The 23606-nt window shown below is 41.2% G+C and overlaps 1 protein-coding gene across 8 annotated transcripts in view; it reads right to left on the reverse strand.

Annotated features, from left to right (window-relative positions):
* The window catches only part of SPART (spartin), a 73066-nt gene extending 71205 nt beyond the window's left edge, over positions 1-1861 (reverse strand). For 3 of the 8 annotated variants that reach the window (XR_014794674.1, XM_084879556.1, XM_084879562.1), the window contains exon 1: positions 1687-1861. The gene's annotated coding sequence lies outside the window, so the exon portion shown is untranslated. Of the gene's footprint in view, positions 1-1100; positions 1218-1262; positions 1439-1500; positions 1653-1686 lie in introns of those variants that run through there. The other 5 variants (XM_084879560.1, XM_084879557.1, XM_084879561.1 and 2 more) reach the window with 5 other exon arrangements.
* Between the last annotated feature and the right edge of the window lie 21745 nt (positions 1862-23606).

Raw genomic sequence — 23606 nt, forward strand, 5'->3', positions numbered from 1 at the left:
ATAGGTAGTAGTTGAAGGCAGAAGGAAGGCATGAGAAAGGAACTCTAGATAGAAGCATTAAATTTTTAAAAATTACTTACGCTAATATAATTTTCTCAAAACCTGGTTCCTCCCCTAACAGTGCATTTGTTATTTTTTAAGTATATTTTTATTTCAGAGAGTGAGAGAGAGGGAGAATCACTGATCAGCTGTCTCCTAAACACCCCCATATTGGGGGATCCAGCCAGCAACCTGGGCATGTGCTGGGGGAGGGGAGGGCGTTGTCCAACCCTGCCTCATGGTTCATAAGTCCACATTCAACCACGGAGCCACACTAGTGGGGCCATTTAAGTTATCTTTTAAATGTCCTAATGAAAGAAGTAAAATGTATGCTTGTATGCTCCAAACAAGTGTATATGTGTGTGTGTTAAAAAATATTCAGGAGCAAAGTAAAATTCTGAACTAAACAGTTGGCAAATTAATGAGTCCCATAAACACTGAAAGTAGTAACAACCATTCTAAAGGTTAACATCACAAGTAGTCTTTAATAACATAGCATTTATCTCCCTACAGTGAGCAGAAGTTGCCCCAACACCCTATCTGGCCCTTTATTAAAAAAAAAAAAAAAAAAAAAAAAAAAAAAAAAAAGAAAAGAAAAGAAAAGAAAAGAAAAGAAAAAGGAGAGGGATTTTTTTTCCCCCCAAATAGCTGCATGCAATTCCCTCCCGTAGCTTCTTACCCCATTCTGGCTGGTTAAATAAGCTGTACACAATGACACTTCAGAAAGCCCCACAGATGAGAGGAACCCACTTAAAAGCTTCCACTTTCAAACAGGTTTCATATAAAATCGCCGCAAGATATTTATTTTCAGAAGAGTAGAGCCAAATCAAAAACCACCTCTTTATTACCGGGGGCATTCTTATGTTAATTTTTGGTAGTGCGATGGGAAATTTCAAAGAAAAACTGTTGAGTTCTTAAATACTTAAGGCCATATTTCAAAGACAACAGTCTTTAGGCAACTTCATTAAATTACAACACAATAAAGCCAACCTCAATGATCCTCAAAAGACAAGAGTAAAGCAATTCGTTACAATTAGAGGCAAACTGGGCCACACACACACACACACCCAGGCGGCAATGCCGCTGCGTCACAAACTGCGCATTCCAAGGGAAACTCTCCAGACACAGGAATGAGGTCGGACAATCCTCTGCGGTGCTCAACCCTACAACCTACAACTCTATTCAGGAACAAATGTATTCAAAAGAGAAAAATCGCGCATTACCCACTGCCAATAACACTGCTGTTGGCTGTTGACCTTTTTGTAAAGAAAGGGTATGAACTCTCACGAAACTGTAAGCGCTGGGAGAAGAATCACTGCTATTTTCGAAGCGAAAGTAAACAGCCTGGACAGGCAGCAAAAATGGCCAACAGATGCTCCGGGAGGACCGCCCGAGATCCCAGGCCCGAGGGGCGGGGCGGGGCGGAGCACGAAGTTTCCATAAATATGAGATGGAGGTTACCTAAGAACTTCTCTATTTTCTCTCGAAATTGCTGCCTTCACAGAAAACTTCATCTCCAATCCTGGGATAAGGGTATTGGGCCTTCCCTCCCCACGTCCTTCCCGCCAGCCCCGCCAGGCGCTGACCCGGGGAGCTCCCGCCGCCCGCCGCGGCCCGGGGCTCAGGCTCCCGCCGGCGGCCGCCCACCTGCGCCTGCCGGGCCCGGGGCGCCCGTGCGCCGCCAGAAGGCTCCCGCCGGCCGCCGGGCCTCCGGCTCCGCAGCCGCAGCTCCTCGAAGCCTCCGCCCGCCCGTCCGAGGCTGCCGCAGCCCAGCGCGGCCGCACAAAGCTCCAGCCCGGCCCCGAGCGCCCACGTCACGCGGCCGCCCTCCCGCCCCGCCCCTCGCGTGACGCCGGGGCCTGGCGCCGCGCCGCCGTCCCCAGCCCGGGGGTACGTGACGTCCCCTCGGCGTCTTTCCCAGGGACTGGCCACAGCTCCCGCAGCCAGGACCTTGGAAACAGTACCGGGGGGACGTCACCGGAGTGCCTAAACCCCTGGAGGAGGGAAAGGAGCCGGCGCGGGAGGCTTAGAACCCGGGAGCCACCCCACCAGTGTCTCTCCCGGCCGCGGGCGGCCCTGCACTTGCCCATCTTTTTCTCCCAGGCCGAGCCTGGGGGTCTGGAGGGATGAGGGAAGAGCAGTAGGTGGTAAGAGCTGTGAGGACCAGAGGCAGCCCTGGGCATAGTGCAAGTGGGAGAACAAAGGCTGATTCTCTCAACAGTTCTGGAACCAAATCTTTGGGACTAATGTATGTTACTGGAAGGACAGGAGCCTAAGCTGGTCTGCGTATAGAAAATATTTCACAACAGGAGTCCGGGTGGGATTGAGAGTATTAATCCTGGGGAAAGTGAAGCAAAAAAAGAAGTAAGGGTAGAAGAAACAACAGGGGAGAGTCGGTGTTGCTCTGCTTTGGTTCTCTAGAAATGTTAGAGAAAATAAGTGAGCCCAGGTGGGGCTGCTGTTAGCTCTCTGAGAAGTGAAAGTCATGGTGATGGAAGTGAGCCAAGTTAGCTCACTGGTAAGTCTGAAAAAAAGGGACCTTGGAGACAAGATCAGGTAGTGAGCCCAGGTGTAGTTGCTGAGGCCCACTGCTTCCCTGCTTGTTTGCCAGTCTCCTGGGGACCCTTAGATGTAAAAAGTTCATGCTCCAGGCATAGGCATGCACTCAAGAGAATCCCCATTGAGTTTTTGTCCTGGGGAGGGGGGGGGGGGGGGGGGCGGTTCCCCTGCAGGCTAAAATCTTAGGGTAGAGTTTCAATAAAATATTCATCAGCTTTCAGGGTGCGTTTTTTAACATTCTGATGCATTAGAATGAGTGTTAATTGGTCTGTTTTATTTTTATCTTAGGTTTATCTGGCTTTAAGGGGATTTTTGTTATTTCTTCCCCATTTTCATCTCTCCTTGAATTTAGCTGGCACAAATGGCATTAATTGGGTCTTTGTGTTGTGGGGTTAACCCCTGGGTTCAAAATAAGACCACCAGAGGCTGAAGATTGATTAAAAAAAAGCAGGCAAGGATTTATTGAAAAACTGGCCAGGATGGCCACAAGAGCACCACACGCAGGTGGACTCCACATGACCGCGCTGTTTCAGGTGTATGCAGTCCTTTTAAAGGCCTAAACCACAAGAATTTTCCTTTGTTCTAAATTCTAAATCCTAAAGACTAAATTCTAAAGACTGGGAACAGCCCACAGGGTTGTTCCCAGTCACAGCCTGCTGGACATTGGAATATGGCCCTATCTTGTGATAGCAGTAACACAGAAGCAGAGCTCAGCATTTAGCCTCTAAAGGTTATCTACAGTTTCTATCCCTGAAGTTAGTGGGAATCAATCTCCTGTGGTCCTGGTCCCAGGCAAGGGAAAATTGCCTTAGCCTCCAGGTCTTCACCTGGAAGCTGAGGTAAATATCCTGTGTTTAATCAGGTGCAGGAGCCAGACTAGAGGGGTTAAAATTCAAACAGCAGTTTTTACCTGAGTATGATTGCTACTATATTTCATTTGTTCTCTATTTTCCCAGGCCAGGGTGATTTAAGCTATGCATTCTCTGGTTAGGGAGGAGGATATGAACCATTTACTCTCAAGTGTCCTTGGTAAGGGAAGGAAAGGTCTTGCAACTCACAAGCTGGCTGCCCAATTGGCCTTGTTTCATTTTCTTGTCTTAAGTTTCCCCATTCCACTTACCCAGGAATTTTCCTAGCTTCTTACTATCTAACCACATATCCAGAGATAACACTTAACTTCCAAAAGCCCACATACACTGATTAAAGTTTCAGTAGGGTGTATACATGTGTGTGCTAAAAGTCTCTAGCAATGTGGTAAAAACAAGACAAAACAAAAACCCACAAACACATTACTCACTCCTAAGGATAAATAGCAATTGCGCTAATACCATTGATTATCAAAAGCTGAAAGATGGGGGAGGGGGAGGGAGGCGGCGGGAATCAAAGTGGACATACTTAACCTTTCTTAAAAAATTCTTTAACATTAGGCCGAAACCGGTTTGGCTCAGTGGTAGAGCATCGGTCTGCAGACTGAAAGGTCCCAGGTTCGATTCCGGTCAAGGGCATGTACATTAGTTGCGGGCACATCCCCGGTAGGGGGTGTGCAAGAGGCAGCTGGTCGATGTTTCTCTCTCATCGACGTTTCTAGCTCTCTATCCCTCTCTCCTCCTCTCTGTAAAAAATCAATAAAATATATTTTTAAAAAAAATTCTTTAACATTAGTAAAATACTATAGATGACAGATTTTATACTCTTGAATAGATCTGTCTTAACAAATTTTTGTGTGTGTGTGTGTGTGTGTGTGTGTGTGGTGCCTATGCGTTTAAGACTAGCTAAGTGACTTCATAATTCATCTGGAATTATTATTCCTCTCAATCAAAATTAATGATTTGGATTGTTGGATGACTTTTAAAAGTAGGGGTTAGTTGATAATTCCCACAAATCTCAGGAAGGTAACAGTCAGTCATCCCAAACAAAAACTTATTAGGGAGGTATATATACATTAATACAGAAGTTTTTCAATGATTTTGCTTTGCTCTTATACACTCTAAAAGAATTCTGAAAACTATGATTGTGTACCTTCCTCATTTTTTAGATTGACCAGCTTTTCATCTGACTTACATAGTTGCAAAGGATACAAAATGTTTTATTGTACCTTGACACTTTAAAATAGAATTTACACAACTCTTAAATGTAGCCATTCCAGGCAATTTGATATCCATCATCAATTTTTAAAATTAATACCTTATAAGTTTTTCTTTAATAGGAAAGTTAACATCATTTTTTTCTCTTCTGGAATTCATATTTCCACAACATTTTATGAATTTTTATCCCAATGTAATATTTTTTATTCCAGAAAGTCTTTTATTGATCACCTATCATACTTCTCTGAAATATAAATAAGTATATAAATTTAAATCTAATTTTTTAAATTTGCGATATCCATACAAGTTAAAGTGTTTAAAATATAAAATTTTTATATACAATACCATCTGATATAATAGAAACCCCTAAATTTTACTCCAAAGCTGCTAAAACAAATTAAGTCTATCAAAGTTTCAGGATAAAAGATCAATATACAAAAATCAACATTACTTCTATACACTAACACTCCAAAAATTAAGTGTTTCATTGACAATATACAAAAATCAACATTACTTCTACACACTAACACTCCAAAAATTAAGTGTTTCATTGACAATACTATAAAGAAGAATAAAACACTTGAGAATAAATTTAATAGCATAAGTGCAAGACTTATATGTCAAAAACCGTAGACCATACCTGAGAGCAGGCATATCAAACTCAATGGCTAACATGGGCCAAATAAACAAGGTTGGTTTATGTGGGCCACAAAAAAAACAAAAGCTTCAATTTTCATAGAAATGTAGGTTTGTTTCAATGGAGACATGCTGAATGCAAAGGGCTGAAATAAATGAGTAATTGTTAACAAAATAATAGAACATTTTAATAAAAATTAATATTTTTTTCTTGAGCCTAAACCAGTTTGGCTTAGTGGTAGAGCGTCGGTCTGTGGACTGAAAGGTCCCGAGTTTGATTCCGGTCAGGGGCATGTACATTGGTTGCGGGCACATCCCCAGTAGGGGGTGTGCAAGAGGCAACTGGTCGATGTTTCTCTCTCATCGACGTTTCTAGCTCTCTATCTCTCTCTCCCTCCCTCTCTGTAAAAAATCAATAAAATATATATTTAAAAAATATATTTTTTTTCTTGAACATTAACTTACCAGACACTGAATAATTGTACAAATTAATAAGTGTAATTCAAATAAACTTATTTTTCTTGTTCTCTGAAAGCAAGATATTTCCTGTTGTGCACACCTAACAAGTCAGTACAAGATATTCACTGCAAGTATTAGTGGAGAGAAATGTTGCTCTTGCACATAAGGGAAATGAATGCAACACGATTATAATAATGAGTCACTAGCAAATGTTTCAATTGTACTAGAGGACCAGTGCACAAAATTTGTGCACGGGGGTGGAGGGGAGACCCTCAGCCCAGCCAGCATCCTCAAGCTGTCTGGAACCCCTCAGGAAATGCCACCTGCCAACTTAGGCCCCATCCCCTAAGCCAGCAGTCAGACATCCCTCTTGCAGTCCAGGCCCCTCGCTCCTTACCCCCTGCCTGCAGCAGAGGCAGGAGAAGCCATAAGCCTGGCTTCTGGCTGAGCAGCACTCCTCCTGTGGCAGCACACTGACCTCCAGGGGCAGCTCCTGGTGGTCAGTGCACGTTACAGCAACCAGTCATTCTGCCATTCAGTGGGTTTGCATATTAGGGTTTTATTATATAGGATTATATCTAACAGGATATTATAAAAATTAAGTTATGAAATTTTTATTAAAATGTTTCTTACAGAGGAGAAATCAAGATGACGGCCTAGGTAAGCACCTAAGCTACCCCTCACACAACAATTTCAAAACAACTAAAAGACAAATTGAATATTATTCAAAACCACAGGAAAGCTGGCGGAGTGGGAAATCTACAACTAGAAAGGAGGAGAAAGGCTCACAGATTGGATTGGGAGCTGCAAAGCGCTGAAGTAGGGAGACACTCATGTGCAGAGAGGAAGGGCAGACGAATGCCTGGCTGGTGGGAGGGGAAAGAAAGTTCCCGATTGCACTGAACCCTTTCTGACTGTACTGAATCCCAACACCATCCGAAACCCCGTGGACCCAGGCTCATACGGGTGGAGTCTGAACTGTAGAGAAAGGCACCCAGAGACTCAGAGACTGGGAGACTTAGGAACCAGAGCAGGCAGGGTCCACAGTGGCACGAGTGAGTGCGCACAGAGAAGTCTGACTTTGGAGGTTGCCGCGGCCTCTCCATAGTGGAAGGAGTCGGAAGCTCCAGACTACAGAGACCCAACCCAATTCTGGAAAAGCCCCTGGGGCACCCACACTCTAGCATGGAGAATCTGGACAGTCAGGCCAAAACTCAGGGGAGCTTCAGAAGGCAGAGGTCAGGTGGAAACTCAGATGAGCGCACAAGGGCAGAGGTGATGGGAAGGCAAGACTGTCAGCTCAGCCCTGAGATTCCACCCCATCCAAGCTGAGCACAGAGGCTTTTGCAATTTTGCAAGTCTGGTCCTATAAGGCTGTCTGCAGCACAGAAGGTCTCCCAGCATAGACACAGCTGATACATCCAATTGGCCTGGAGGTCAATTCCTCCCAGTGATACCAACAACAATCAAGACTTAACTACAACAATGCTGTACACACAGTCCACAAAGGGGTGCACCAAGAGTGTCCACTTTGGTGCACCCCTTTGTAGACGCACCAAGGTGGACACTCTTGGTGCACCCCTTTGTGGACTGTGCACCCCTATATGGCCTAATGGAAACCTAGCACACAAAACTACCATACCAACTCAGGGAAGCAGCAAAAATACAGAGACAAAGAAACAGATCATAAACTAAATAAATGGAAGGAAAAAAATGACTGGATATAGAATTCAAAGCCACGGTTATAAGGTTTTTCAAGAATTTCCTAGAAAAGGCCAATAAATGTAGCGAGACCCTCAAGGATATGAAAAAGGACCAACTAGAAATTAAATATACACTGACTGAAATAAAAAATAATATACAGAGATCCAACAGCAGACTAGAGGAACACAAGAATCAAGTCAAAGATTTGAAATACAAAGAAGCAAAAAACACACAACTGGAAAAGCAAAAAGAATACAAAAAGTTGAAGATAGTATAAGGAGCCTCTAGGACAACTTCAAGTATACCAACATCAGAATTATGGGGGTGCCAGAAGAAGAGAGAGAGAAAGAGACTGAAAACCTATTTGAAGAAATAATGACTGAAAACTTCCTCCCACCTGGTAAAAGAAATAAACTTACAAGACCAGGAAGTACAGAGAACCCCAAACAAAAGGAATCCAAAGAGGACCACACCAAGACACATCATAATTAAAATGCCAAGAGCAAAAGAACAAAGAATATTAAAAGCAGCAAGAGAAAAACAGTTAATTACCTACAATGGAGCACCCTTACAATTGTCAGCTGATTTCTCAACAGAAAATAGCAGGCCAGACGGGAGTGGCAAGAAATATTTAAAGTGATGAATAGCAAGAACCTATAACCAAGATTACTCTACCCAGTAAAGTTATTATTCAGTATGGAAGGTCAAATAAAGAGCTTCACAGATAAGAAAAAGCTAAAGGAGTTCATCACTGCAAAACCAGAATTATATGAAATGCTGAGAGGTATTCTTTAAGAAGAGGAATAAGAAAAAAGTAAAGATGAAAATTATGAACAACAAATATATATCTATCAACAAGTGAATCTAAAAATCAAGTGAATTAAAAATATGAGGAACAGAATAGACTGGTGAATATAATAGAATCAGGGTCATAAAAAGGGAGTGGACTGATAATTCTCAGGGGGAAAGGGAAAAAGGGGTTCTGGAAGAAACTGGACAAAGATCGTACACTTATGGATGAGGATAGTGGGGAAGAGATAAGGGCAGAGGGTGTGGTGGGAACGGGATGGAGGGAACCTATGGGGGGGAGAAAAGAGAAACAATTGTAATAATCTGAACAATAAAGATTTATTAATTTAAAAAAAAAATAGGAACGTTTTCTATTTGCAACAGCATGGATGGAACTGGAGATGATTATGCCAAATGAAATATGCCAGTCACATGATCTCACTCATATGTGTAACATAATGATCAACATAATTTGATGAACAAGAATTGATCCAGAGACAAATGGTAGGGCCGGGATGGGGGATTAGAGAGCAACCAAAGGACTTATGCATGCATAAAAACCTAACCAATGGATTCAGACACTGGCTATAGGGGCTTGCCAGGGGTTGGAGTGGCTGAAGGTGGGGGTCAATTGGAGAAAAAAGAGACATATGTAAACCTTTAGACACACACCAAAAAAGATACTATAAAGAAAATTACCAGCCAATGTCCCAGGTGAATAAGATCTTAAAATCCTTAAGAAATTATTAGCAAATTGGACCTAGAAATATATTAATACTAGAGGCCTGTTGCATGAATATTTGTTCAATAGGCCCTCCTTCTCCTGTCTGCTGGCACTGGTTTTCCTCTAGCACCTGGGACCCAGGCCTTTGCTCTGGCCGCCACCTTCAGTCTTTGTTTCAGCCGAAGTGTCACTCCTGTAGCTCCCTCTGTCCCCTATCCTCCTCTCCTAGCTGGTGTCCCACACTGCCCAGCCACTCCACACCTGCATGTGTGCTGCCCAGAGGACTGGAGCGGCTGGGGGCTGGGCTGCCACCATCTTTGTCAGGTTAATTTGCATCCTCACTCCTGATTGCCTAGTGGGCATTGTGAAGTGATAGTAAATTTGCATATTTCTCTTTTATTAGGGTAGAAGATCATAGACCATGACCAAGAAGGATTTATTCTAGACATGAAAGGCTGGTACAATATTTGCAAATAAATAAATGTGACTTGTCGCATAAACAAAATGAAACCCAAAAATCATATAATCCTATCAATAGATGGAGAAAAGTATTTAACTAAAGACAACACCCATTTTTTATTAAGAAAAAAAACTCACAGAAAAGTGGGAATAGATGCATCATATCACAACATGATGAAGGCCATATACGATAAACCTACAACAAACATGACACTCAATGGGCAAAAACTAAAAGCATTTCTACTAAAGACAGGTATGTCTGTTTTCACCACTCTTTTTCCACATAGTACTGGAAGTCCTAGCCACAGTGATCATAGAAGAAGAAAAAATAAAAGGAATCCAAATAGGAAAGGATGAAGTAAAACTCATTATTTGCAGATGACATGATATTATATATAGAAAACCCTAAAGCCTTCACTAAAAAAAGTACTAGACTTAATAAATAAATTTGGCAATGTAGCAGAATACAGAATCATACCCAAAAATTAATGACTTTTTTATACGCCAGTAATGAATTTTAAAAAGAGAAACTAAATGAGCAATCCCATTTACCACTGCAATAAAAAATATTACAATAGTTAGGAATAAACTTAACAAAAGAAGTAACAGATTTGTACTCAGAAAACCACAGGATGTTCAAAAAGGAGGTAGAAGAAATGTAAATATGTGGAAGACTATTCTGTGTTCATGGATTGGTAGAATCAATATCATTAAAATGTCCATACTACCCAAGGCAATCTAAAGATGCAATGCAATCCCTATTAAAATACCAACAGCATATTTCACAGAACTAGAACAACTAAACACTCCAAAAATTTATGTGGAATCAAAAAAGACCCTGAGTAGCTGCAGCAATTTTGTGAAAGAAGAACAATGTTGGATGATTCATACCAGATTTCAAGTTATAATACAAAGCCAACATAATCCAAGAACAGTCATATACACTGAGTGGCCAGATTTTTATGATCTCTGAACACATAATTTGGTCACTCAGTGTATATCCTATATAATAAAAGGCTCACATGCAAATTGTCTCCTTGACCAGGAGTTCAAGCAGCAGGCAGGGCAGCCAAATGCCCATGTCTCCTCCCCCTTGCCAGGCTGGCCTGAACCCACCCATGAATGAATTGATGCACCAGGCCTCTAATATATATATATATATATATATATATATATATATATATATATATATATATATTTTTTTTTTTCACACATACACACACACACACAAAATAAATGGCCAGATTATTATGTGTTCAGAGATCATAATAATCTGGCCACTCAGTGTAGATCAGCGGAACACAATAGAGAACCCAGAAAGTTAAGCCAAGACATTATGCTCAATTTTTATTTATTTATTTTTTAATACTTTATATTTTTATTTTTATTTATTTTTTAAATAAATCTTTATTGTTCAGATTATTACAAATGTTCCTTTTACCCCCCTCCATTGTTCCCCTCCACCCTCTGTCCTTTCCCCACCAGGTTCCCACCCCAACCTCTACCCTTTCCCCACCCCTCATTGTCCTCATCCATTGGTGCACATTTTTTGTTCAGTCTCTTTCCGCACCCCCCACTCCCCTTTTCCCCAAGAGTCCTCAGTCCACTTCCCTTCCATACCTCTGATTCTATTATATTCACCAGTTAATATTGTTCATCAGATTTTTTAATTCCCTTGGTTTTTAGTTTCACTTGTTGATAGTTATGTATTTGTTGTTCATAATTTTTATCTTCATCTTCTTCCTCTTTCTAAAGAACCCCCTTCAGCAATTCATATAATTCTGGTTTGGCAGTGATGAACTCATTTAGCTTTTTTTTTTTTTTTTGTGAAGCTCTTTATCTGGCCTTCAATTCTGAGTGATAGCTTTGCTGGGTAGAGTATTTTTGGCTGTAGGTTCTTGCTATTCATCACCTTGAATATTTCTTGCCATTCTCATCTGGCCTGCATGGTTTCTGTTGAGAAATCAGCTGACAATCGTATGGGTGCTCCTTTATAGATAACTACCTGTTTTTCTCTTGCTGCTTGTAAGATACTCTCTTTGTCTTTTGCTCTTGGCATTTTAATTATGATGTGTCTTGGTGTAGTCCTCTTTAGGTTTCTTTTGTTTGGGGTTCTGTATGCTTCCTGGACTTGTAAGTCTATTGCTTTCACCAGGTGGGGGAAGTTTTCTGTCACTATTTCTTCAAATATGCTTTTGTTTTCTTGCTCTCTCTCTTCTTCTGGGACCCCCATAATTCTGAGGTTGGTTCGCTTGAAATTGTTCCAGAGGTTTCTTACACTATCTTCAACTTTCTGGATTCTCTTATCTTTTTGCTTCTGCGGAGGAGTGTCCTCTGACTCTTTGTGTTCCAAATATTTGTCTTGATTCCTGCGATCTTTCATTCTGTTTTTATGACCCTGTATAATATTTTTTATTTCAGACAATGTATTCTTTATTTCTAGTTGATCCCTTTTTATTTCTAGTTGATACCTTTTCATATCCTTATAGGTCTCATTTATTTTATCAGCCTCTTTTTAGGAAATTCTTGAAAAACCTTATTACTGTAGTTTTGAACTCAATGTCCATTCTTTTACTTTCCTCCATCTCCTTCCTTTGTTTCCTGCCTCTTCTCTGCATTTTCGCTGCTTCCCTGATTTTGATGGAAGAGTTTTGTGTGCTAGGTGTTCTGGTAGAGCCCAGTAGTACAGCTATCCCAGTTACCTGAGGTGTACAGTGTTGGTGCAGCCCTTTGTGGGCTGTGTGTGCAGTCTTGTTGTTAAGCCTTGCTTGTTGTTGGTATCACTGGGAAGCGTTGATCTCCAAGCCAATTGGCTGTGAAGATCAGCAGTGTCTCAGCTAGGAGAGCTTCTGTGCTCCACTTGGATGGTGCGGAGTCTTGGGGTGGTGCAGACAAGCTTTGGTTCCCCGTCAGTCCAGCCTTAGGAAAGTCCTATTCGCAGCGAGTCCTGTAAGATTGGTTGCAGGTGCACTTACCTCTTTGGTATAGGCACAGACAAGCTCTGGTTGCCCGTCAGTCCCACCTTAGGAAAGTTCTATTCACAGTGAGTCCCGCAAGATTGGTTGCTGGCACGTGCACCTCTTGGGTAAAAGCTGTTCTCAATTTTTCCTGGTCCCTGACAGCCAATTTTTTCCCGGCTCAGAGTTGTCTCTCAGTGCAGTTGAGAGTTTTTTGTTTTTTGTTTTCTCCCTATTTTGAAAGCCAGCCTCTTGGAGGGCTTCTGTGTTTTGCTTGGATGGGGCAGAGTCTCGGGGTGTTGCAGACAAGCTTTGGTTTCCCGTCAGCCCCTCCCTACAAGGTTCCGGTCCCTGAGACCTGCAGTAATGGCAGCTGGCTTCACCCACTTCTGAGAGGTCTCTGCCCGCTGCCTGACAGTCCGGCCTCTCCCTAACTGGGGCCGTCTATCAGAGCAATAGGGTTGTTTGGTTTTTCTCTCAAACAAGAAACCCAGCTGAGTGTTAGCTGTGTGCCCTCTCTGTGCCGGGAGTAAGCTAGCAGTGAACTCGGCCCGCCTTCTCTGCGCACCACAAGCAAGCCAGCAGCGAACTCGGCAGCTGCCTTTTCGCATGCACAGTTCTCCACACCTTCACAGTTCCTGAGACTCAGAGTCCTTTCTCTCCCCTTCCCAGATGGTAGAGCCTCCTCTTAGCTAGCTGTCCTGCACTTCAGAGCAATGTTTCCCCTGTTTTCCAGTTGTAAATTCAAAATTGTGATAGGCTGCATGTCTACCCTATGCCGCCATCTTGGTTTCTCCCTATGCTCAATTAATATTTGACAAAAGAGGCAAGAGCATACAATGGAGTTAAGACAGTATCTTCATTAAATGGTGTTGGGAAAATTTGACAGATACATGCAAAAAAATGAATGTAGATCACCAACTTACATCATACACAAGAATAAACTCAAAATGGATAAAAGAGTTAAATGTACATAATAAAACCATAAAAATCCTAGAAGAAACAATACACAGCAAAATCTGACACCTCTCATAGCAGTATATTTACAGATATATCTCCTAAGGAAACTAAGGAGAAAATAAACAAGTGGAACCACATAAAAATAAAAGGCTTCTGCATAGAAAAATTAACCATCAACAAAATGAAAAGGGAGCCCACTGTATGGGAGAACTTATTTGGCAATGATAAATCTGATAAAGGTTTAATATCCTAAATATATAATGAATTCATACAACTTAACAAAAGAAGGCAAAAATACAATTAAGAAATGGTAAAGGATCTAAATAGACACTTTTCCAAAGAAGATATACAGATGGTGAAGAGGCATATGGAAAAATGCTCACAGTCATTAATCACTGAAGTGTTGCGAATCAAAATGATAATGAGGTACCATCTCACATCTGTAAGAATAGCTACCATTAACAAACAAATGACAAGTGTTGAAGAGGATATGGAAAAAAGGGAACCCTAGGACACTGCTGGTGTGAATGTAGACTGGTGCAACCATTATGGAAAAGATTATGGCATTTCCTAAAAAAATTTAAATATGGAACTGCCATTTGGCCCACTGATCCCACTTCTAGGAATATATCCTAAGAAACCCAAAACACCAATCAGAAAGAATTCAGAACAGCACAATTCATTATAGCTAAGATCTGGAAACAACCCAAATGCCCATCAGTAAATGAGTGAATAGAAGACTGTGGTACAGCTGAAGCTGGTTTGGCTCAGTGGATAGAGTGTCAGCCTGTGGACTGAAAGGTCCTGGGTTCGATTCCAGTCAAGAGCATGTACCTTGGTTGCGGGCACATCCCCAGTAGGGGGTGTGCAAGAGGCAGCTGGTCAATGACTCTCTCTCATTGATGTTTCTAACGCTCTATCTCTCTCCTTCCTCTCTGTAAAAAAAAAAAAATCAATAAAATATATATTTAAAAAAAAAAGACTGTGGTACATTTAAGGAAAGAAAAGAAAAGAAAAGAAAAGAAAAGAAAAGAAGAGAAAATGAAAGAAAAGAAAAGAAAAGAAAAGAAAAGAAAAGAAAAGAAAAGAGAAGAGAAAAAAAGGATATCTTAACTTTTGGGACAGCATGGAGGGACCTGAAGAGTATCATGCAAAGTGAAATAAATCAGTCAAAGAAGACAAGTGCCACATGATCTCAGTCATATGTGGAGTCTAAGTAACAAAATAAATTGATGAATGGAGTGGATCCAGAGACATGAAAGCATCAAACAGTGTGGGGAATCTAAGAGCGATGGTGGGAGAGGGTTGGTGAGTGGGAGGTAATAAACCAAAGACCTTGTATGCATATTTGTATAACCCAAAGACACAGACTAGGGTGCTGCTGAAGGCCTGGGTTGGGTGGCAGTCTGGAGGGGGTCATTGTAGGAAGAAAAGGGACATACATAATACTTCCCACAATAAACAATTATTTTTTACACACAGCCCCCCCCAAAAAAAAAAATCTTAGGCATTTTCTGATTTCTTTAATAGGCTGATTTAATAAAAACTTAAATTTCTTAATTAAAAAGGAAATGAAAGAAAAGAGAACAATCTCATAAAAAATAATATGTAGAAAGAAATTTAACCCAGGAGGTAAAAGACCTCTATTCAGAAAATTAAAAGATGCTGAAGAAAGAAGCTGAAAAATATACAAGTAAATGAAAACTCATTTACTAAGAAGAATTATCATTGTTAAAATGTCCATACTACCAAAAGCAATCTATAGATTCAATGCAATTCCTTTCAAAATACCCACAGCATATTTCAGAGAACCAGAACAAATAATTCAAAAATTCATATGGAACCACAAAAGACCACAATTAACCATAAAAATCTTTAGGAAAAAAAGAACAAAGTTGGAGGAATCACACTACTTGATATAAAACTATACCACATAGCTATATAATCAAAACATGATATGGGCATGAAAATAGACACATAGATCAATGAAACAGAAAGGAAAGCCCAGAAATAAACCCATACCTATTTGATCAATTAACATTTGTCAAAGGAGGCAAGAACATACACTAGGATAAAGATAGTCTAGTCAATCAATGGTGTTTGGAAAATTGAACAGATTCCTGAAAACAATGAAAATGGACCACCTTTTTACACCATTTACAAGAACATTCTACACTAATAAAAGAGAAAGATGCAAATTGTCCATACCTTCATGATGCCCACCAGCCAATTAGGAGTGAGTCTGCAAATAAACCCAACAAATATGGCAGGTTAATTTGCATATGCAGGCATGGTGGCCGAGGGTGGGGCTGGATGCTTGCATCATCACCATGGCAATGCTGCAGGCATTCCATACAGCCACAGCCGCTAAAGGCCTCTAGGCAGTGTGGGAAGATGGAAAGGCAGCTCCAGCTGGAGCAAAGGCAGTGCTGGCAGCCAGGGGAAGGAAGACTCATTCTTGCATGAATTTTCATGCATCGGGCCTCCAGTATATTTATAAAAGCTCAGCGACCAGAACAGCAGAATGACCAGAATGCCAGAACAACCAGTGACTATGACACATGCTGTGGCAGCCAACTGACCTGATCCGGGCTCCTATTGGCCTCTGGCTTTCCCCTCTCCCCCACTAGCCCAGCCCTCAATCAGCCCCCAACATCCCAGTGAGGAGCGGGGCCTACCGAACCCCACTCATGCACAAATTTGTGCACTGGGCCTCTTGTAAGCTAATGAAGACTCAAAACCATAAAACTTTTAAGAGAAAACAAGTATGTAGTAAAAATTTGGACATTTCTCTTAGCAACATTTTTTGTGCTATATCTCATAAGGCAAGGGAAACAAAAACGCAAATAAACAAATGGGATTCTATCAAACTAAAAAGTTTTCCACAGCAAAGGAAACCATCAACAGTCCTGGCTAAGTAACTAAGACAATGGTTGGACCATCATCTCAATGCATCGAGGTTTTGGGTTATATCCCAGTCATGGCACATATAAGAATCAATCAATGAATGCATACATTAGTGGAACAACAAAATTGATGTTTATCTTTTTCTCTCTCCCCTTTTTTCTCTTTCTCTAAAAATCCTACCTAATAAAAGAGTAATATGCAAATTAACCATCACTCCACTACACTCACCAGCCATGCCCACCATCCACACCCACCAGTCAATCAGAGTGAGTATGCAAATAAACCCAACCAAGATGGCTAAGGCCACAGAGAGCAGGAGGGAGGCGTGGGTTCCCTAGACAACAGGAACATCCTCCGGACCTAGGCTGCTCCTAACCTATAGGCCTATAGGCCCTGAGTGATGTGCAGGTGCCAAGTGGCTGGAGGCGGGGCAGGAACATCTGCCTAGAGCCACTTGGAAATGCTCCAGCATCAGGCAGTGGTTTGGGTCCATACCCCCAGCCTGGGGTCTCAGTCTAGCAGCAGTGCCTGCACCCATGCAGAGATCCCCTGCAGGCCCAGCCTGAGTTTTCAGCCTCTAAGTCACACCAGCCAGGCAGATACAGAGGAATCTTAAATGTTTCTTTTTTATATATATTTTATTGATGTTTCATAGAGAGGAAGGAAAAGGGATAGAGAGCTAGAAACATCTATGAGAGAAACATTGATCAGTTGCTTTCTGCACAGTCCCCACTGAGTATGTGCCCCCGACCAAAGTACATGGTCTTGACTGGAATTGAACCTGGGACCCTTGAGTCTGCAGGCCTTTGCTCCATCCACTGATCCAAACCAGTTAGGGCTACCCAAAATGTTAAAGAAAAGCCCTATCTAATAAAGAAGGTATATGCAGGGGAGGGCATTTGGGGGTTACTGGGCTATCAGGGGAGGGCAATTGGGGATGATCAGGCTGGCAGGAGAGCAGTTAGGCCTCGATCAGGCTGGCAGGGGAGTGGTTAGGGGGTGATCATGTTGGCAGGCAGAAGCGGTTAGAGTCAATAAGGCAGGCAGGCGAGCAGTTGGAAGCCAGCAGTCCTGGATTGTGAGAGGGATGTCCGACTGCCTGTTTAGGCCCGACAGTCGAACATCTCCCAAGGGGTCCCACATTGGAGAAGGTGCAAGTTGGGCTGAGGGACACACGAATTTTGTGCACCAGGCCTCTAGTCAATAAATACAAGTGAAAGAAAGAAAACTATCAACAAAACAAAAAGATAGCCCAATGAATGGGAAAATATACTCACCAATGATGCATCTGATAAGGGTTTATATCCAAAACTAAAAACAACTCTTACAACTAAACACCAAAAGACAAATAATCCAATTAAACAATGGGCAAAGGACCTGAATAGACACTTCTGCAAAGAGGACATACAGATGGCTAACAGACATATGAAAAGATACTCAACATCACTAGTCATGAGAGAAATGCAAATTAAAAGCATAGGGAGACAACACCTCACACTTGTCATAATGACTACCATCAATAAATCCACAAATGACATGTGTTGGCAGGGATGTGAAGAAAAAGGAACTCTATTGGTAGGAATGCACTATTGGTAGGAATGCAAATTGGCTCAGCTGCTATAGAAAATAGTATGGAGGCTCCTCAAAAAATTAAAAATTAAAAATGGCCTGATAATCTAGCAATTCCGCTTCTGGATATATATAAAAAGACACACAAAACATTAATTAAAAAAAATAAATGCACACTATGTTCATTGAAGTGTTATTTACTAGTACAATAGACAATATATGGAAGCAACTCAGTGCCTATAAGTAGACAAGTGGAGAAAAATCTGTGGTACAAATATACAATGGAATATTACAGCATAAAAAATCATGAAATCTTATCATTTGCAACAGTATAAGTGGACCTAGATGGCATTATGCTAAATGAAGTGTCAGTCAGAGAAAGACAAGTACCACATGATTTCACTTATATGTGGAATCTAAAGAACAATATAAATGAACAAACACAACAGAAATAGACACATAGATATAGAGAACAGACTGAGGTTTGCCGGAGTGAATGGAGATTGGGGGACTTGGTGAAAAAAAGTGAAGTAGTTGAGAATATAGACTTTCAGTTAAAAAATAGTCATTGGGGCATAAATTACAGCACAGGAAACATAGTCAATAATACTGTAATAACTATATATGGTGCCAGATAGACACTGGAAATATCAGGGAGAAACTATGTGAAGTATGATTGTCTAACCACCATGCTGTACATCTGGAACTAATACAAAATAATATTGAATGTAAACTTCAATTGAAAAAATAAAAGATTAAACAAACAAAAAGAAATAAAACACACAGGGTTGAGAAAGCAATTTTAATAAATCAGTGTTTTATCTCTTGCACAGATACAATAAATATTGCAGTGAAGTCGGGGACTTGGGAACTCGGGGAAAAGACATGACCACAAAGTGGCAGTAACACACAAATAAGAATTATTTGGGTGGCGCTTTGAGAGGTTTGCATGGGGTTGTGGAGGGATTGATGGAAAGGCCCTACAATCATGGGAACTTTCAGAGACAATGATGTGAGGACAACACTCCAAATAGGAAGAATGCAAATAAATTTGGGGATAAGGGGGTGATGTGTCAAAAGGGCTCCAAAGGGCAGCAGTGACTTAGGGGCTTTTATAGTCCCAGGGTGTTGTTTTTTTTTAATCTAAGGCTAACCAATATTGAGTGTAATTTCATGGGATATGCAAAGCAAGCTCTAAATGACTAAAAAGTATCTTTATTTGAACCATTTAAAACAATTGGATATGCCAGAATTTGAGTTTGGTTCCAGTGAGCTTCTGAGCTAATGGTCCTGGCCTTCTGTGAAGAAGTAAACAACATAGGGCCAATGTGCAGGGGCCATCTTTGGCTTATTTATGTATGAAATGTAAATTGCATCATATTATTTAGTCATTTAATCAACAAACTTTTAAGTGTCTGCTATGTTCTGGGCACTATTCCAGGAAATGATCTTACAAAGTTGAGGAAGATGCAGTCCCTGACTTCAATGGGCTTCGTTCTTGGAAGAGGACCTCTTAAATGGAAGATAGGACTCTGAAACAATAGATAGAAAGCTGCTGATCTTTTATTCTTCATGTGTTTTCCTCAAATAACCATCTAACTACTATTAATTATTTTACAATGGGGATACTGGACAAACACTTAAAAAAGGTATTTTAATCAACCTTTACCTTCAACTACATTATAAACTTCTGAAAACAAGTATAATTCTTTATCATATTTTATACATTCATGATAGAGGTGGAAGGAAAAGTGGTGGTACTGGACAATTATTTGAAGAGATTATTATCATTATAATGTCCAAAAGTAAACTTGTTCTTCACTTCCTTTTTCTTCTGAAGCCAGCAAATTTGGCATTTCTACTTTTGTCAAACCTATGATTCCTTCATCAACCTGATCTATATATTGCAAAATTATGTTTGCATCCATTTTCTCCTTCAAAGCTGACATACAATCAGTTGCTAAATAATGTAGATTCTATGGCCATAATGATGTTATTGTCAGTAGACTAAAGTCAACAGACTTTTTTCCCCTTTTTGAGTCCATGGCATGGTTCAGATTCAGGTTTATATTTTCTCTAGAAACTGTTTCCTAATGCATTTCTTACTCCCACATGAGGTTTCCCCAATGTTCTTGATTCTCCACTATCACCAACTTTCCTTCTATATTTTAACTCCAGGTGGCATAGAACACAAGCATTTCCTAGAATATGTTTTGCAATTTCCTTCTGTGTCTTTACTCATTCAGTTTTCTTTTCCTAAAATACTCCAAAATCTTGCCTATCAAAACTGAATCTAAATTCTAAGGCTAAACACAAAGCCACCAACTTAAAGAAACCTTTCCTGATTTCCTTAATTATCTGGGAAAAAATGTACGTGGACTTAACCAAAACTTTTTTCTGGACTTCCTCATCAGTCTCCCTCTACCTTGTGGCTAACCATTTGTTTATTTTTCTTCCTTTATAAGAGTGAACTCTGAATAAGACTCTTTCTCATTTATGTAATCTCTATGTCTATCACAAATAAGAATGGTTGACCCTGGATGGTTTAGCTCAGTGGAGAGAGTTGGCCTGTGGACTGAAGGGCTCCACATTCAATTCTGGTCAAGGGCATATGCCTAGGTTGCAGGCTCAATCACTAGTGGGGGGACATACAAGAGGCAATTGATCAATGATTCTCTCTCATCATTGATGTTTCTATCTCTCTCTTTCTTTCTAAAATCAATAAAACACCCTACCTAATAAAAGAGTAATATGCAAATTAACCATCACTCCGCTCAAGCCACCAGCCATGCCCACCAGCCAATCAGAGTGAGTATGCAAATTAACGCCAACCAAGATGGCTGTAGCCACAGAGAGCACTTAAGAGACTTGGGTTTCTCTGGCAACAGAAAAAGCCAAGCTTTCCACACACCCTGGCCAGCCTAGGTCTCCACTCCAGGCTACAAAGTTTCAACTGTAGAAGGTGAATAAATTCCAGATAACAGGGCCTCTGCTTGGTTCACCGGGGGGTGTGGCCTGCCTGCAAACCACCACAGGCCCTTCGCCCAGGCCACCCCACACCTCAAGGGAACCCCCACCCTGATCCAGGACACCCTTCAGGGCAAATCAGCTGCTCCCAACCCATGCACCAGGGCTCTCTACTATCTAATAAAAGAGTAACATGCAGATTGACCATCACTCCAACCACAATATGGCTGCCCCCATGTGGTCAAATATCCTGCCCCTATGTGGACACAAGATGGCCACCACAAGATAGCCAGCAGGCAAAGGCAGTTGGGAGGGACCAGGTCTGCAAGGGAGGGCAGTTGGAGGCAATCAACCCAGCAGGGGAGGGCAGTTGGGGGTGACCAGGATGGCAGAAGAGGGAAGTTGGGGGCAAACAGACTGGCAGGGGAGAAGTTAGACATCAATCAGGCTGGCAGGGCAGTGGTTAGGGGGTGTTCAGGCTGGCAGGCAGAGCAGTTGGGGGCAAGCAGGAAGGCAAGCAGGTGAGCAGTTGGGAGCCAGCAGTCCTGGATTGTGAGAGGGATGTCTGACTGCACATCTAGGGATAGGGCTTAAACAGGCAATCAGACATCCCTTGAGGAGTCCCACATTGGAGATGATGCAGGCTGGGATGAGGGATACAACCCTTCCACCCCCGTGCACAAATTTCATGCACCGCACCTTTAATATACACATATATAATTTTTTTAAAGAATGTTTGCAACATGGACGCCTGGGAACTATTTGGTGTGCATCTCCATTATGAATGACCCTAAGTGAGATCCACCAGCAGGCTAGAGTCTAGCCACTGCTGCTGCAATTGCTGAATCTTAAAAGCAGCCAGAGAGAGACAGAAAGTTAGGTATAAAGGAACCCCATCAGACTAGCAACTTATTTCTCAACAGAAACTCATCAGGCCAGAAGGGAATGGAATAAAATATACAAAGTCATGCAAAGGAAAGGTCTGAATCCAAGACAGAAGCTGTGGGCAGCTGCTAAGAGGGAAGTCGAGGCGGAGAAAAAGTGGATCTTGTCAGAGGCCTGAATATCCACAGCTGCAGCTACCACCAACCAGCTGTGAGCACTAGAATGCCGGTCCCAGGTGGTGCGAACACTTGGACTCAAAGGAGTGCTCCACAACACGAGGAAAAGGAGAGAGAGAACTACATAACCAGACATCCTGAAAAGAGAGAACATGTGGAGACAAAGAACAGACTGCATATGAAAGAAAAGCAGGCAACACCAGAAAAAAAAGTAAACAAGTTAGAGTCAAGCAACCTATCAGAACAAGAATTCAGAGTAACGATCATAAGATGGCTAAAAACAATGAAAGACAAATTTGACAATATGAGTAAGAACCAAGAGGAAATGAAGAAGAATCAAAAAGAAATAAAAACTGACATCACTACTGAAAAGAACTCAATAGAAAGCATCAAGAATAGACTAGAAGAAGCAGAGGACCACATCAGTGAGCTAGAAGACAAATTGGGGGGGGGGGGGAAATAGCAAATTAAACCAGCTTCTAGAAGAAAAATTTAAAAAGCAGGAGGAAAGCCTACAGGAACTTTGGGACAATACAAAAAAAACAATATTAGAATAATAGAGGTTCCAGAAGGAAAGGAAACTGAGGAAGGCATAGAAAAAATGTTTGAAGAAATAATGACAGAAAACTTTCCTGAGATAGAGAAGAAAAAACAAACAAACACAAATCCAAGAAGCTCACAGAGTACCAAGCAAAATGAATCCCAAAATACCGACACCAAGGCACATTATAATTAAATTGGCAAACACCAACGACAAAGTAAGAATCTTAAAAGAAGTCAGAGAGAGACAGAAAGTTAGATATAAAGGAATCCCATCAGACTAGCAACTTATTTCTCAACAGAAACTCATCAGGCCAGAAGGGAATGGAATAAAATATATAAAGTCATGCAAAGGAAGGGTCTGAATCCAAGAATACTGTACCCAGCAAGCCTATCAAGAAGGTGAAATCAGGATCTTCACAGACAAAAAGAGACTAAGGGAATTTATCACCACCAAACCAGCAATGCAAGAAATTCTAAAGGGTCTGCTGTAAAAATAAAGAAATAGGAAGCAAAAAAGGAACACTGGTATAGAATAAAAATGGTAGCAAATAAGTACCTATCAATAATAACTTTAAATGTAAATGGATTAAGTGCCCCAATCAAAAGACATAGGGTAACAGATTGGATAAGAAAACAAGACCCATATATCTGCTGTCTACAAGAAACCCACCTCAGAAAAAAAGACACTCAGAGACTGAGGGTGAAGGGATGGAAAAAGGTTTTCCAGGTGAATGGAAATGGAAAAAAAAGCTGGAGTAGCAATACTTATATCTGACAAATTAGATTTCAAAGTGAAGGACAAAACAAGAGATAATGAAGGCCACTTCATAATACTAAAGGGAGCAATCCAACAAGAACAAATAACCCTGGTAAACATATATGCACCCAATACAGGAGCACCCAAATATATATATAAAAAAAACTCTGCTGTAGGACATTAAGGGAGCGATTAATAACAATACAATCATAGTAGGAGATTTTAGTGCCCCACTATCACCTTTGGACAAATCATCTAAACAAAAAATCAGCAAAGAAACATCAATCCTAAATGATGCACTAGACCAGATGGAATTAATCAACATCTTCAGAACATTTCATCCCAAAACCATAGAATATACATTCTTCTCAAGTGCACATGGGTCATTTTCAAAGATAGACCACATGTTGGGACATAGGCAAAGTCTCTTCA

The sequence above is a fragment of the Pipistrellus hanaki genome, assembly GCF_964339955.1.
Source record: "Pipistrellus hanaki genome assembly, chromosome: 3".
NCBI classification, from domain to species: Eukaryota; Metazoa; Chordata; class Mammalia; order Chiroptera; family Vespertilionidae; genus Pipistrellus; species Pipistrellus hanaki.